Consider the following 5,675-nt stretch of genomic DNA (forward strand, 5'->3'; position numbering starts at 1 on the left):
GTGAGAGATTCTATGGGCAAAATATTGAATGATGCAGGAAACATCAAGAGAAGATGGCAGGAATACACAGAGTCACTGTACCAAAAGAAGAATACATACCATGGTATATATTCATAATATAAAATATACCATGAGTATATACCACGGACTGCCAGAAGAATGAACAATGGTCTGACAGAAACTGGTGGAACCCTGGAGACTACGGCCCTTAGATACCCTTCAGGCCTCGAACTGAACTCCCTCACATGGCTCAACTTTCAGCCAAACAACAGACAAGCCTGTGAGGTGAACACCACCACCAAAAAGGTTCCACTCCTTACAATGATCAACTACACAAAATCAAAAGGACCTTTTACTTACAGCCTTATCTCACTGTACAGAAGCCGAAAGAGACAAAAGTTGTACACAATCACTCCTCCAGGATACACCACCTTACACAATAACCTCTCAACACAGCAAAAAGGCACCAACATACTTCTATTTTATGCAGTTAACAAGTCCTCACCCCAACAGCAGTACATGTTGGGAAAAAGCTGCCCAGAGGCAGAAAATATAAGGCTATAAGTAAAAGGACAACATTTGCCCAAGGATTAAGCTCAGAAGTCAGGAAAGGATAGAAAAGGATGAATGGACATGGTAATGAACACAAGGAGGAAGTTGAATGAGTGCTGTGACATTGTGGAGATTGCAATCAGTGTCACAAAAAAAAAAAAAGGTGTATGAACTGGTGAATGGAAAACAAATTCTCTCTGTAAACTTTCACCCTAATCACAATAAAAAGTTATTAGAAAGAAGAAGAACAGACAAATCTGTCTTGGAGGAAGTACAGTCAGAATACGTCTTAGAAGACAGTGAGATTTCATCTCACTTACTTTGGACACGTTATCAGGAGGGACCAGTTCCCAGACAAGGACATCAACTTGGTAAAGTAGAAGGCTAGCAAAAAAAAATAGAATAAACTCTAAAAAGGACAGACCCTCAATAAGATAAACTGAAACAACGTGCTCAAACATAGCTGACTGTGAGAAGGCCAAGGACCAGGGAACATTTCATTCTTGTTGCATGGGCGTCGCTGAGAGTCGGAACCAATTTAAAGGCAGCTAAAAACCAAAACAGCCTGAGATGACCAGCTTTGGGCTCCCAGAAACTCTTCCCCATGCACTGCAGTCTCCATTTTAGGTCATTTCACCTCTCTGAGCATTAGTTTCCTGCTCTTCTGTGTAATGAAGAGGCAGTGACAGATTATGTCTGAACTCCCTAGGACTCTATCATCCATCAGTAATTTCAAGGGTGTAGTTCTTTGCTTCTTCCCTAAGAAACAATGATCCAGGTTTCCCAGCTTTAATATGTTGTTGTTGCTGTATGCCATTCAATTGATTCTGACTCATAGCAACCCTGTAAAAGACAGAATAGAACTAACTGCCCCATAGGGTTTCCTAGGCTGAAATCTTTATGGAAACAGATCACTAGGTCTTTTTCCTGTGCAGCCATTGGTGGGTATGAACCACCAATCTTTCCTTTAGCAGCCAAGTGCTTAACCAGTGCACCATCAGGGCTCAGCTTTAACCCATTCATTATCCACATAAGTACATATGTTGTTGTTGTTGTTATGTGCCGTTCAGGCAGACCCGACTCATAGGGACCCCTCCTTGGGTTTCCGAGGCAGTATCACTACGGAAGTAGATTGCCCCATCTTCCTTCTGAGGAGTGGCTGGTGGGTTTGAACCGCTAGCCTTCTGGTTAGCAGTCAAGTGCCATAGGCACTACGCTACCAGAGCAAGTACCACGTATATTTTCTGCCTCTGGGGTATCTTGAGCAGCTTTTTCCCAACATGTACTGCTGTTGAGGTGAGGACTTCTTGACTGCATAAAATAGAAATGTGTTGGTGCCTTTTTACTGTGTTGAGAGGTTATTGTGTAAGGTGGTGCATCCTGGAGGAGTGATTGTGTACAACTTTTGTCTCTCTGGGCTTCTGTACAGTGACATAAGTGTGTAAGTACATTTACTGTTTTTTGTGTACTATTAGGAAGGTGTGGTGTTCAGGATTAGGTTATATTCAAGTGAATAAATTATTTCCAGGCACAACACAGTATAGACATATATTGTATGTTGCCTTCCTTCATGACCACACGTCCATGTAAGTACCATTCACATTTCTCACCAGTTCCTCCTCAGAAATCTCTTGCCCACAAGCAGCCACAGAGCACAATGTAATTATGGGAGGAATAAATCCATGTTGCCCAGGGACACAAATTGTATGCAATCGGAAGACCTCTGTCAAATGGTGGCATCAACAATTGTATTTCTTACTGACCTTGGCATTGTAAACAGTTTTACAATGTGGAACTGTTAACAATGGGGGTACACGTGACCAACTGCCCTTCAGGATCACTCTCATTAGGCAGCTAGCTTCCAGTGGACTGGGAAATCAAAAGAGGAAGACCCTCCTTTCTTGTCAAGAATAAGCCAGGAGTAAGTGCACTGAACAATGAATAAAGAAGACGGAAGAAGAGCTGATGCCTTTGAATTATGGTGTTGGAGAAGAATCCTGAAAATACCACAGACTGCCAGAAGAACAAACAAATGTGCCTGGACGAGGTGCAGCCGGAATGCTCCTTGGCAGCGAGAATGGCCAGACTTCACCCCACCTACTGTGGTCATGTTGTCAGAAGAGACTATTCCCTGGAGAAGGCTGTCATGCTTGGTAAAGTGGAGGGTCAGGGAAAAAGGAGAAGGCCCTCAACAACATGGATTGACACAGTGGCTGCAATGATGGGCTCCGGTACAGCAAGGATTGTGAGGATGGAACATGATGAGGGAGTGTTTTGTTCTTTGTACACCAGGTCTCTGTAAGTCAAAACTGACTTGACAGCACCTAACAAGAAGAAGTAGTGGGCTGCCAGATGATGTCCAGATCCAACAGGCTGGAATCACTTCCCTGTCAAGAGAACCAGAAGGTGACGCAGAGCACACAGTCCGCAGAAGCAACAGGCTTGAATGACAGCAATGCACAGCCAGTCACCTCATGCTTTCACACTTTCCCTCAAGAAAATACAACTGCTCTTATATAAGGGTTATTTCCATGCCTCATCCCTCCAATCCCACCACCAAAGTCCATTGAGATACATGTGTCCCACATAATATTCATCAGAATCCATAATACCTAACCAAAATATAAAAACACTCAGTGACTCAGTGTATTGTAGATAAAAAACATTGATTTACAAAGTCTTAGGCAGAAAATAACCTGGTAAAGAATTAATACAGAAGTACTGAAAAAACTACTCAAAATGCTTTCCTGTCTATTAAGGTCTTAAGGTCTTGTTAACAAAAACAGTCCAGCCATGGCTACTAGTTGCCCATCCTTTCATCTGTTTTCCCCTTCCTCCTTAGTAATTGCACTCTACTTCATTTGAGGAGTCAATGTGCCCAGTAAAAAGACTGTATTTTCCAATCTGTCTTATGACTCTCTGATTAAAATTTTTATTAAATTCCCATCTTAAACTGGTCTTTTCAGAAAGTCTCTTGAAGTTGGAAGGTCAAGTCCTTCTTTCCCTCACCAACTTCAATAAACAAAAGGAATACATTGGAAGTAAAATGCTCCTGAAACATGCAAAATTTGCAAAAGTCAATCAATGTTTTCCTAACAAACTTTCTACTTAAAAATCATTCTAACGCAACAAAATCAAAAAAAAACTTGATTCAACTCACAGTGACCTCTCCTTGGGTTTCTGAGGTGGTATCTCTATGTAAGTAGATTGCCCCATCTTCCTTCCAAGGACTGGCAGGTGGGTTTGAACCACCAGCCTTCTGGTTAGCAGTCAATGCCTTAGGCACCACACCACCAGAACTCCTGTAACTCAACAAGACATAAGTATTTTCTTCAGAAGATTAAGTTAATGGTTCTTGAACCCTTTACACTGGTAGGTACAAAAACATCATCACAGGTGCACTAATGGTTAAATTTTCATTTCAACAGGATTAAATGCTTCTTCAACCCTGAACACCATGAGGGAGAAAAATGCCATCCCAGTTAGACTAATGGTAAGTTTTTAACTCAATATTCACTGAACAAATGTTTATGATTATTTTATGTTTATGACCATTTCTCACGCACTCATCTATTGTTGTTGTTATGTGCCGTCGAGTCGGACCCAACTCATAGCGACCCCTCCTTGGGTTTCTGAGTCAGTATCACTACGGGAGTAGATTGCCCAACCTTCCTTCCGAAGAGTGGCTGGTGGGTTTGAACCGCCAGCCTTCTGGTTAGAAGTTAAGTGCCTTAAGACACTAAGCTACCAGAGCTCCTCATGCACTCATCTACTCTCTACTAAAAAATCAGTCAAAACTCCTGGCCTCTACGAAAGTTTCATTTTTCACAGGGAGTTTAATGTGCTACTATAAATAGATTTTAACTTCCTTCATTTGAGAATTCCAGCAACTTCTAGGATCAAGACATCTTGGATAGTTTTATTTACAAGCCTAAAAACTTGCACAGATAAGTGCAATCTATTTAAATGTCATAGAGGGTGTTCAGGAAGAAAGACCTGGAGGGTATGTGCCCTGCAAGGGAGAAATCATACCCGGGAAACTGACCTTCAACCCACCCCACCTTGCTGTAAATTCTCAAATTTGGGGGGATACTTTCCAGCTACACCTCCGGAGTGGGCATGTACTCATGCACACAGCTAGAGTCATCAGAGCAACTCAAAAGAGGCAAGAGGGGAGAGACACTCCAGCTGCCATTTGCAAACTATCTGACAATGCTCCCACTCCACTGGTCAGTACCACAAAGAGCTGTGAACCTGGTGGACCTTCAGGGCCAGATATCTTGTAAGCCCACATGGCAGGAGGTCATTGTGTCCCCCACACAGAAGAGTCATCGATAGATAAGTTTTGTATCATTTACCTACATGAAAAGGACTTGTATCACCTCTCTGTGTCTATTAGGCTCTTCGAGTGAGTGGCTGGAGCCTGTTTGTTATCAACAGAACAAGAAATTCAAAGCAGCAAAAATCATAGACACTGCAGTCCACGGTGATTCCTGGAGCACACGGAGCCAGCCACCTCACACAGAAACATTTGAACTTCATCCATAAAAGCACTACCCACATGTGTTCGGCATAAACTACACAAGTCAAAAACATTAATGAGTATAACCTGATAAATGGATGTAGAAAATAAAAAGCTGTTGTCTCAGTATAATTTTAAATCATGTAATTCTATATGTATTTATCACTTGTCAATTTCTTTAGCAGATGGTTGCTTAAAATAAATATTAATATAGTGCTTCTAACACATGTAAAAAAAAAAAAAAAAGCTAGTAAAAAGCCAACGGTTAAGAGTTGAGCAAGTGGAAGTGTCCTGTTACAAGGTTTGTTTCATTGTGCACAAAAAGGTATAGTAATATTTTAAGGCACACTGTGATGATTTAAACATGCATATTGGAAACCCTAACGAAGAACACTGGGAAAAGAAAAAGCCGTATAGCTACTAAGCCAATACTCAAAACCAAACTCACTGTCGTGGAGTCTAACCTGACTCATGGTGACCCCTCCTTGGGTTTCCGAGGCAGTATCGCTATGGAAGTAGATTGCCCAACCTTCCTTCCGAGGAGTGGCTGGTGGGATTGAACCGCCAGCCTTCTGGTTAGCAGTCAAATGCCTTAGGCACT

Source organism: Orycteropus afer, unplaced genomic scaffold (assembly GCF_000298275.1).
Source record: "Orycteropus afer afer isolate SDZICR_OR568_19922 unplaced genomic scaffold, OryAfe1.0 scaffold00451, whole genome shotgun sequence".
In the NCBI taxonomy this organism is placed as follows: Eukaryota; Metazoa; Chordata; class Mammalia; order Tubulidentata; family Orycteropodidae; genus Orycteropus; species Orycteropus afer.